The sequence below is a fragment of the Pleurodeles waltl genome, chromosome 10 (genome assembly GCF_031143425.1).
Source record: "Pleurodeles waltl isolate 20211129_DDA chromosome 10, aPleWal1.hap1.20221129, whole genome shotgun sequence".
Lineage (NCBI taxonomy): Eukaryota > Metazoa > Chordata > Amphibia > Caudata > Salamandridae > Pleurodeles > Pleurodeles waltl.
Window position 1 is genome coordinate 144,900,709 of NC_090449.1, and position 12,140 is coordinate 144,912,848.

Here is a 12,140-nt window from a genome sequence, read left to right on the forward strand (position 1 = left end):
CTAGGAGAATCAAAGATGGGGTGACTTGTGGGGCTCTGACCAGGTTCTGTTACCCAGAATCCTTTGCAAACCTCAACATTTGGCTAAAAAAACACATTTTCCTCATATTTCGGTGACAGAAAGTTCTGGAATCTGAGAGGAGCCACAAATTTCCTTCCACCCAGCATTCCCCCAAGTCTCCCGATAAAAATGGTACCTCACTTGTATGGGTAGGCCTAGCGCCCACGAAAGAAAATGGCCCAAAACACAACATGGACACATCACATTTTTTCACAGAAAACAGTGCCTACCTGTGGATTTTGGCCTCTAGCTCTGCCGGCACCTGGGTAAACCTAGCAAACCAGCACATTTCTGAAAAGTAGACACCTAGGGGAATCCAAGATGGGGTGACTTGTGGGGCTCTGACTTGGTTCTGTTACCCAGAATCTTTTGCAAACCTCAAAATTTGGCTAAAAAAACACTTTTTCCTCTCATTTCGGTGACAGAAAGTTCTGGAATCTGAGAGGAACCACAAATGTCCTTCCACCCAGCGTTCCCCCAAGTCTCCCGATAAAAATGGTACCTCACTTGTGTGGGTAGGCCTAGCGCCCACGAAAGGAAATGGCCCAAAATACAATGTGGACACATCCCATTTTTTTACAGAAAACTAAAGTGTTTTTTGCAAAATGCCTATCTGTAGATTTTGGCCCCTAACTCAGCCGGCACCAAGGGAAACCTACAAAACCTGTGCATTTTTCAAAACTAGAGACCTAGGGGAATCCAAGATGGGGTGACTTGTGGGGCTCTGACCAGGTTCTGTTAACCAGAATCCTTTGCAAACCTCAACATTTGGCTAAAAAAACACATTTTCCTCATATTTCGGTGACATAAAGTTCTGGAATCTGAGAGGAGCCACAAATTTCCTTCCACCCAGCATTCCCCCAAGTCTCCCGATAACAATGGTACCTCACTTGTATGGGAAGGCCTAGCGCCCACGAAAGAAAATGGCCCAAAACACAACATGGACACATCAAATTTTTTCACAGAAAACAGTGCCTACCTGTGGATTTTTGCCTCTAGCTCTGCCGGCACCTGGGGAAACCTAGCAAACCAGCACATTTCTGAAAACTAGACACCTAGGGGAATCCAAGATGGGGTGACTTGTGGGGCTCTGACTAGGTTCTGTTACCCAGAATCCTTTGCAAACCTCAAAATTTGGCAAAAAACACTTTTTCCTCTCATTTCGGTGACAGAAAGTTCTGGAATCTGAGAGGAGCCACAAATGTCCTTCCACCCAGCGTTCCCCCAAGTCTCCCGATAAAAATGGTACCTCACTTTTGTGGGTAGGCCTAGCGCCCACGAAAGGAAATGGCCCAAAATACAATGTGGACACATCCCATTTTTTTACAGAAAACTAAGGTGTTTTTTGCAAAATGCCTATCTGTAGATTTTGGCCCCTAGCTCAGCCGGCACCAAGGGAAACCTACAAAACCTGTGCATTTTTCAAAACTAGAGACCTAGGGGAATCCAAGATGGGGTGACTTGTGGGGCTCTGACCAGGTTCTGTTACCCAGAATCCTTTGCAAATCTCAAAATTTGGCTAAAAAAAACCATTTTCCTCACATTTCGGTGACAGAAAGTTCTGGAATCTGAGAGGAGCCACAAATTTCCTTCCACCCAGCGTTCCCCCAAGTCTCCCGATAAAAATGGTACCTCACTTGTGTGGGTAGGCCTAGCGCCCACGAAAGGAAATGGCCCAAAACACAACGTGGACACATCCCAATTTATTTACAGAAAACAGAGGGGTTTTTTGCAAAGTGCCTACCTGTAGATTTTGGCCCCTAGCTCAGCCGGCACCTAGGGAACCCTACCAAACCTGTGGATTTCTGAAAACTAGAGACCTAGGGGAATCCAAGATGGGGTGACTTGTGGGGCTCTGACCAGGTTCTGTTACCCAGAATCCTTTGCAAACCTCAAAATTTGGCTAGAAAAACACATTTTCCTCACATTTCGGTGACAGAAAGTTCGGGAATCTGAGAGGAGCCACAAATTCCCTTCCACCCAGCGTTCCCCCAAGTCTCCCGATAAAAATCGTACCTCACTTGTGTGGGTAGGCCTAGCGCCCACGGAAGTAAATGGCCCAAAACACAACGTGGACACATCACATTTTTTCACAGAAAACAGTGCCTACCTGTGGATTTTGGCCTCTAGCTCTGCCGGCACCTGGGTAAACCTAGCAAACCAGCACATTTCTGAAAACTAGACACCTAGGGGAATCCAAGATGGGGTGACTTGTGGGGCTCTGACTAGGTTCTGTTACCCAGAATCCTTTGCAAACCTCAAAATTTGGCTAAAAAAACACTTTTTCCTCTCATTTTGGTGACAGAAAGTTCTGGAATCTGAGAGGAGCCACAAATGTCCTTCCACCCAGCGTTTCCCCAAGTCTCCCGATAAAAATGGTACCTCACTTGTGTGGGTAGGCCTAGCGCCCACGAAAGGAAATGGCCCAAAATACAATGTGGACACATCCCATTTTTTTACAGAAAACTAAGGTGTTTTTTGCAAAATGCCTATCTGTAGATTTTGGCCCCTAGCTCAGCCGGCACCAAGGGAAACCTACAAAACCTGTGCATTTTTCAAAACTAGAGACCTAGGGGAATCCAAGATGGGGTGACTTGTGGGGCTCTGACCAGGTTCTGTTACCCAGAATCCTTTGCAAACCTCAAAATTTGGCTAAAAAAACACATTTTCCTCACATTTCGGTGACAGAAAGTTCTGGAATCTGAGAGGAGCCACAAATTTCCTTCCACCCAGCGTTCCCCCAAGTCTCCCGATAAAAATGGTACCTCACTTGTGTGGGTAGGCCTAGCGCCCACGAAAGGAAATGGCCCAAAACACAACGTGGACACATCCCAATTTATTTACAGAAAACAGAGGCGTTTTTTGCAAAGTGCCTACCTGTAGATTTGGGCCCCTAGCTCAGCCGGCACCTAGGGAAACCTACCAAACCTGTGGATTTCTGAAAACTAGAGACCTAGGGGAATCCAAGATGGGTGACTTGTGGGGCTGTGACCAAGTTCTGTTACCCAAAATCCTTTGCAAACCTCAAAATTTGGCTAAAAAAAAACATTTTCCTCACATTTCGGTGACAGAAAGTTCTGGAATCTGAGAGGAGCCACAAATTTCCTTCCACCCAGCGTTCCCCCAAGTCTCCCGATAAAAATGGTACCTCACTTGTGTGGGTAGGCCTAGCGCCCACGAAAGGAAATGGCCCAAAACACAACGTGGACACATCCCAATTTATTTACAGAAAACAGAGGCGTTTTTTGCAAAGTGCCTACCTGTAGATTTTGGCCCCTAGCTCAGCCGGCACCTAGAGAAACCTACCAAACCTGTGAATTTTTAAAACTAGAGACCTAGGGGAATCCAAGATGGGGTGACTTGTGGGGCTCTGACCAGGTTCTGTTACCCAGAATCCTTTGCAAACCTCAAAATTTGGCTAAAAAAACATATTTTCCTCACATTTCGGTGACAGAAAGTTCTGGAATCTGAGAGGAGCCACAAATTCCCTTCCACCCAGCGTTCCCCCAAGTCTCCCGATAAAAATGGTACCTCACTTGTGTGGGTAGGCCTAGCGCCCACGGAAGGAAATGGCCCAAAACACAACGTGGACACATCCCAATTTATTTACAGAAAACAGAGGTGTTTTTTGCAAAGTGCCTACCTGTAGATTTTGGCCCCTAGCTCAGCCGGCACCTAGGGAAACCTACCAAACCTGTGCATTTTTGAAAACTAGAGACCTAGGGGAATCCAAGATGGGGTGACTTGTGGGGCTCTGACCAGGTTCTGTTACCCAGAATCCTTTGCAAACCTCAACATTTGGCTAAAAAAACACATTTTCCTCATATTTCGGTGACAGAAAGTTCTGGAATCTGAGAGGAGCCACAAATTTCCTTCCACCCAGCATTCCTCCTAGTCTCCCGATAAAAATGGTACCTCACTTGTATGGGTAGGCCTAGCGCCCACGAAAGAAAATGGCCCAAAACACAACATGGACACATCAAATTTTTTCACAGAAAACAGTGCCTACCTGTGGATTTTGGCCTCTAGCTCTTCCGGCACCTGGGGAAACCTAGCAAACCAGCACATTTCTGAAAACTAGACACCTAGGGGAATCCAAGATGGGGTGACTTGTGGGGCTCTGACTAGGTTCTGTTACCCAGAATCCTTTGCAAACCTCAAAATGTGGCTAAAAAAACACTTTTTCCTCTCATTTCGGTGACAGAAAGTTCTGGAATGTGAGAGGAGCCACAAATGTCCTTCCACCCAGCGTTCCCCTAAGTCTCCCGATAAAAATGGTACCTCACTTGTGTGGGTAGGCCTAGAGCCCTCGAAAGGAAATGGCCCAAAATACAATGTGGACACATCCCATTTTTTTACAGAAAACTGGTGTTTTTTGCAAAATGCCTATCTGTAGATTTTGGCCCCTAGCTCAGCCGGCACCAAGGGAAACCTACAAAACCTGTGCATTTTTCAAAACTAGAGACCTAGGGGAATCCAAGATGGGGTGACTTGTGGGGCTCTGACCAGGTTCTGTTACCCAGAATCCTTTGCAAACCTCAAAATTTGGCTAAAAAAACAAATTTTCCTCACATTTCGGTGACAGAAAGTTCTGGAATCTGAGAGGAGCCACAAATTTCCTTCCACCCAGCGTTCCCCCAAGTCTCCCAATAAAAATGGTACCTCACTTGTATGGGTAGGCCTAGCGCCCACGAAAGGAAATGGCCCAAAACACAACGTGGACACATCCCAATTTATTTACAGAAAACAGAGGCGTTTTTTGCAAAGTGCCTACCTGTAGATTTTGGCCGCTAGCTCAGCCGGCACCTAGGGAAACCTACCAAATCTGTGGATTTCTGAAAACTAGAGACCTAGGGGAATCCAAGATGGGGTGACTTGTGGGGCTCTGACCAGGTTCTGTTACCCAGAATCCTTTGCAAACCTCAACATTTGGCCAAAAAAACACATTTTCCTCATATTTCGGTGACAGAAAGTTCTGGAATCTGAGAGGAGCCACAAATTTCCTTCCACCCAGCATTCCCCCAAGTCTCCCGATAAAAATGGTACCTCACTTGTATGGGTAGGCCTAGCGCCCACGAAAGAAAATGGCCCAAAACACAACATGGACACATCACATTTTTTCACAGAAAACAGTGCCTACCTGTGGATTTTGGCCTCTAGCTCTGCCGGCACCTGGGTAAACCTAGCAAACCAGCACATTTCTGAAAACTAGACACCTAGGGGAATCCAAGATGGGGTGACTTGTGGGGCTCTGACTAGGTTCTGTTACCCAGAATCTTTTGCAAACCTCAAAATTTGGCTAAAAAAACACTTTTTCCTCTCATTTCGGTGACAGAAAGTTCTGGAATCTGAGAGGAGCCACAAATGTCCTTCCATCCAGCGTTCCCCCAAGTCTCCCGATAAAAATGGTACCTCACTTGTGTGGGTAGGCCTAGCGCCCACGAAAGGAAATGGCCCAAAATACAATGTGGACACATCCCATTTTTTTACAGAAAACTAAGGTGTTTTTTGCAAAATGCCTATCTGTAGATTTTGGCCCCTAACTCAGCCGGCACCAAGGGAAACCTACAAAACCTGTGCATTTTTTAAAACTAGAGACCTAGGGGAATCCAAGATGGGGTGACTTGTGGGGCTCTGACCAGGTTCTGTTACCCAGAATCCTTTGCAAACCTCAACATTTGGCTAAAAAAACACATTTTCCTCATATTTCGGTGACAGAAAGTTCTGGAATCTGAGAGGAGCCACAAATTTCCTTCCACCCAGCATTCCCCCAAGTCTCCCGATAAAAATGGTACCTCACTTGTATGGGTAGGCCTAGCGCCCACGAAAGAAAATGGCCCAAAACACAACATGGACACATCAAATTTTTTCACAGAAAACAGTGCCTACCTGTGGATTTTGGCCTCTAGCTCTGCCGGCACCTGGGGAAACCTAGCAAACCAGCACATTTCTGAAAACTAGACACCTAGGGGAATCCAAGATGGGGTGACTTGTGGGGCTCTGACTAGGTTCTGTTACCCAGAATCCTTTGCAAACCTCAAAATGTGGCTAAAAAAACACTTTTTCCTCTCATTTCGGTGACAGAAAGTTCTGGAATGTGAGAGGAGCCACAAATGTCCTTCCACCCAGCGTTCCCCTAAGTCTCCCGATAAAAATGGTACCTCACTTGTGTGGGTAGGCCTAGAGCCTCGAAAGGAAATGGCCCAAAATACAATGTGGACACATCCCATTTTTTTACAGAAAACTGGTGTTTTTTGCAAAATGCCTATCTGTAGATTTTGGCCCCTAGCTCAGCCGGCACCAAGGGAAACCTACAAAACCTGTGCATTTTTCAAAACTAGAGACCTAGGGGAATCCAAGATGGGGTGACTTGTGGGGCTCTGACCAGGTTCTGTTACCCAGAATCCTTTGCAAACCTCAACATTTGGCTAAAAAAACACATTTTCCTCATATTTCGGTGACAGAAAGTTCTGGAATCTGAGAGGAGCCACAAATTTCCTTCCACCCAGCATTCCCCTAAGTCTCCCGATAAAAATGGTACCTCACTTGTATGGGTAGGCCTAGCGCCCACGAAAGAAAATGGCCCAAAACACAACATGGACACATCAAATTTTTTCACAGAAAACAGTGCCTACCTGTGGATTTTGGCCTCTAGCTCTGCCGGCACCTGGGGAAACCTAGCAAACCAGCACATTTCTGAAAACTAGACACCTAGGGGAATCCAAGATGGGGTGACTTGTGGGGCTCTGACTAGGTTCTGTTACCCAGAATCCTTTGCAAACCTCAAAATGTGGCTAAAAAAACACTTTTTCCTCTCATTTCGGTGACAGAAAGTTCTGGAATGTGAGAGGAGCCACAAATGTCCTTCCACCCAGCGTTCCCCTAAGTCTCCCGATAAAAATGGTACCTCACTTGTGTGGGTAGGCCTAGAGCCCTCGAAAGGAAATGGCCCAAAATACAATGTGGACACATCCCATTTTTTTACAGAAAACTGGTGTTTTTTGCAAAATGCCTATCTGTAGATTTTGGCCCCTAGCTCAGCCGGCACCAAGGGAAACCTACAAAACCTGTGCATTTTTCAAAACTAGAGACCTAGGGGAATCCAAGATGGGGTGACTTGTGGGGCTCTGACCAGGTTCTGTTACCCAGAATCCTTTGCAAACCTCAAAATTTGGCTAAAAAAACAAATTTTCCTCACATTTCGGTGACAGAAAGTTCTGGAATCTGAGAGGAGCCACAAATTTCCTTCCACCCAGCGTTCCCCCAAGTCTCCCAATAAAAATGGTACCTCACTTGTATGGGTAGGCCTAGCGCCCACGAAATGAAATGGCCCAAAACACAACGTGGACACATCCCAATTTATTTACAGAAAACAGAGGCGTTTTTTGCAAAGTGCCTACCTGTAGATTTTGGCCGCTAGCTCAGCCGGCACCTAGGGAAACCTACCAAACCTGTGGATTTCTGAAAACTAGAGACCTAGGGGAATCCAAGATGGGGTGACTTGTGGGGCTCTGACCAGGTTCTGTTACCCAGAATCCTTTGCAAACCTCAAAATTTGGCTAAAAAAACAAATTTTCCTCACATTTCGGTGACAGAAAGTTCTGGAATCTGAGAGGAGCCACAAATTTCCTTCCACCCAGCGTTCCCCCAAGTCTCCCAATAAAAATGGTACCTCACTTGTATGGGTAGGCCTAGCGCCCACGAAATGAAATGGCCCAAAACACAACGTGGACACATCCCAATTTATTTACAGAAAACAGAGGCGTTTTTTGCAAAGTGCCTACCTGTAGATTTTGGCCGCTAGCTCAGCCGGCACCTAGGGAAACCTACCAAACCTGTGGATTTCTGAAAACTAGAGACCTAGGGGAATCCAAGATGGGGTGACTTGTGGGGCTCTGACCAGGTTCTGTTACCCAGAATCCTTTGCAAACCTCAACATTTGGCCAAAAAAACACATTTTCCTCATATTTCGGTGACAGAAAGTTCTGGAATCTGAGAGGAGCCACAAATTTCCTTCCACCCAGCATTCCCCCAAGTCTCCCGATAAAAATGGTACCTCACTTGTATGGGTAGGCCTAGCGCCCACGAAAGAAAATGGCCCAAAACACAACATGGACACATCACATTTTTTCACAGAAAACAGTGCCTACCTGTGGATTTTGGCCTCTAGCTCTGCCGGCACCTGGGTAAACCTAGCAAACCAGCACATTTCTGAAAACTAGACACCTAGGGGAATCCAAGATGGGGTGACTTGTGGGGCTCTGACTAGGTTCTGTTACCCAGAATCTTTTGCAAACCTCAAAATTTGGCTAAAAAAACACTTTTTCCTCTCATTTCGGTGACAGAAAGTTCTGGAATCTGAGAGGAGCCACAAATGTCCTTCCATCCAGCGTTCCCCCAAGTCTCCCGATAAAAATGGTACCTCACTTGTGTGGGTAGGCCTAGCGCCCACGAAAGGAAATGGCCCAAAATACAATGTGGACACATCCCATTTTTTTACAGAAAACTAAGGTGTTTTTTGCAAAATGCCTATCTGTAGATTTTGGCCCCTAACTCAGCCGGCACCAAGGGAAACCTACAAAACCTGTGCATTTTTTAAAACTAGAGACCTAGGGGAATCCAAGATGGGGTGACTTGTGGGGCTCTGACCAGGTTCTGTTACCCAGAATCCTTTGCAAACCTCAACATTTGGCTAAAAAAACACATTTTCCTCATATTTCGGTGACAGAAAGTTCTGGAATCTGAGAGGAGCCACAAATTTCCTTCCACCCAGCATTCCCCCAAGTCTCCCGATAAAAATGGTACCTCACTTGTATGGGTAGGCCTAGCGCCCACGAAAGAAAATGGCCCAAAACACAACATGGACACATCAAATTTTTTCACAGAAAACAGTGCCTACCTGTGGATTTTGGCCTCTAGCTCTGCCGGCACCTGGGGAAACCTAGCAAACCAGCACATTTCTGAAAACTAGACACCTAGGGGAATCCAAGATGGGGTGACTTGTGGGGCTCTGACTAGGTTCTGTTACCCAGAATCCTTTGCAAACCTCAAAATGTGGCTAAAAAAACACTTTTTCCTCTCATTTCGGTGACTGAAAGTTCTGGAATGTGAGAGGAGCCACAAATGTCCTTCCACCCAGCGTTCCCCTAAGTCTCCCGATAAAAATGGTACCTCACTTGTGTGGGTAGGCCTAGAGCCCTCGAAAGGAAATGGCCCAAAATACAATGTGGACACATCCCATTTTTTTACAGAAAACTGGTGTTTTTTGCAAAATGCCTATCTGTAGATTTTGGCCCCTAGCTCAGCCGGCACCAAGGGAAACCTACAAAACCTGTGCATTTTTCAAAACTAGAGACCTAGGGGAATCCAAGATGGGGTGACTTGTGGGGCTCTGACCAGGTTCTGTTACCCAGAATCCTTTGCAAACCTCAAAATTTGGCTAAAAAAACAAATTTTCCTCACATTTCGGTGACAGAAAGTTCTGGAATCTGAGAGGAGCCACAAATTTCCTTCCACCCAGCGTTCCCCCAAGTCTCCCAATAAAAATGGTACCTCACTTGTATGGGTAGGCCTAGCGCCCACGAAAGGAAATGGCCCAAAACACAACGTGGACACATCCCAATTTTTTTACAGAAAACAGAGGCGTTTTTTGCAAAGTGCCTACCTGTAGATTTTGGCCGCTAGCTCAGCCGGCACCTAGGGAAACCTACCAAACCTGTGGATTTCTGAAAACTAGAGACCTAGGGGAATCCAAGATGGGGTGACTTGTGGGGCTCTGACCAGGTTCTGTTACCCAGAATCCTTTGCAAACCTCAACATTTGGCCAAAAAAACACATTTTCCTCATATTTCGGTGACAGAAAGTTCTGGAATCTGAGAGGAGCCACAAATTTCCTTCCACCCAGCATTCCCCCAAGTCTCCCGATAAAAATGGTACCTCACTTGTATGGGTAGGCCTAGCGCCCACGAAAGAAAATGGCCCAAAACACAACATGGACACATCACATTTTTTCACAGAAAACAGTGCCTACCTGTGGATTTTGGCCTCTAGCTCTGCCGGCACCTGGGTAAACCTAGCAAACCAGCACATTTCTGAAAACTAGACACCTAGGGGAATCCAAGATGGGGTGACTTGTGGGGCTCTGACTAGGTTCTGTTACCCAGAATCTTTTGCAAACCTCAAAATTTGGCTAAAAAAACACTTTTTCCTCTCATTACGGTGACAGAAAGTTCTGGAATCTGAGAGGAGCCACAAATGTCCTTCCATCCAGCGTTCCCCCAAGTCTCCCGATAAAAATGGTACCTCACTTGTATGGGTAGGCCTAGCGCCCACGAAAGAAAATGGCCCAAAACACAACATGGACACATCACATTTTTTCACAGAAAACAGTGCCTACCTGTGGATTTTGGCCTCTAGCTCTGCCGGCACCTGGGTAAACCTAGCAAACCAGCACATTTCTGAAAACTAGACACCTAGGGGAATCCAAGATGGGGTGACTTGTGGGGCTCTGACTAGGTTCTGTTACCCAGAATCTTTTGCAAACCTCAAAATTTGGCTAAAAAAACACTTTTTCCTCTCATTTCGGTGACAGAAAGTTCTGGAATCTGAGAGGAGCCACAAATGTCCTTCCACCCAGCGTTCCCCCAAGTCTCCCGATAAAAATGGTACCTCACTTGTGTGGGTAGGCCTAGCGCCCACGAAAGGAAATGGCCCAAAATACAATGTGGACACATCCCATTTTTTTACAGAAAACTAAGGTGTTTTTTGCAAAATGCCTATCTGTAGATTTTGGCCCCTAACTCAGCCGGCACCAAGGGAAACCTACAAAACCTGTGCATTTTTGAAAACTAGAGACCTAGGGGAATCCAAGATGGGGTGACTTGTGGGGCTCTGACCAGGTTCTGTTACCCAGAATCCTTTGCAAACCTCAACATTTGGCTAAAAAAACACATTTTCCTCATATTTCGGTGACAGAAAGTTCTGGAATCTGAGAGGAGCCACAAATTTGCTTCCACCCAGCATTCCCCCAAGTCTCCCGATAAAAATGGTACCTCACTTGTATGGGTAGGCCTAACGCCCACGAAAGAAAATGGCCCAAAACACAACATGGACACATCAAATTTTTTCACAGAAAACAGTGCCTACCTGTGGATTTTGGCCTCTAGCTCTGCCGGCACCTGGGGAAACCTAGCAAACCAGCACATTTCTGAAAACTAGACACCTAGGGGAATCCAAGATGGGGTGACTTGTGGGGCTCTGACTAGGTTCTGTTACCCAGAATCCTTTGCAAACCTCAAAATTTGGCAAAAAAAACACTTTTCCCTCTCATTTCGGTGACAGAAAGTTCTGGAATCTGAGAGGAGCCACAAATGTCCTTCCACCGAGCGTTCCCCCAAGTCTCCCGATAAAAATGGTACCTCACTTGTGTGGGTAGGCCTAGCGCCCACGAAAGGAAATGGCCCAAAACACAACGTGGACACATCCCAATTTATTTACAGAAAACAGAGGCGTTTTTTGCAAAGTGCCTACCTGTAGATTTTGGCCCCTAGCTCAGCCGGCACCTAGGGAAACGTACCAAACCTGTGGATTTCTGAAAACTAGAGACCTAGGGGAATCCAAGATGGGGTGACTTGTGGGGCTCTGACCAGGTTCTGTTACCCAGAATCCTTTGCAAACCTCAACATTTGGCTAAAAAAACACATTTTCCTCATATTTCGGTGACAGAAAGTTCTGGAATCTGAGAGGAGCCACAAATTTGCTTCCACCCAGCATTCCCCCAAGTCTCCCGATAAAAATGGTACCTCACTTGTATGGGTAGGCCTAACGCCCACGAAAGAAAATGGCCCAAAACACAACATGGACACATCAAATTTTTTCACAGAAAACAGTGCCTACCTGTGGATTTTGGCCTCTAGCTCTGCCGGCACCTGGGGAAACCTAGCAAACCAGCACATTTCTGAAAACTAGACACCTAGGGGAATCCAAGATGGGGTGACTTGTGGGGCTCTGACTAGGTTCTGTTACCCAGAATCCTTTGCAAACCTCAAAATTTGGCAAAAAAAACACTTTTCCCTCTCATT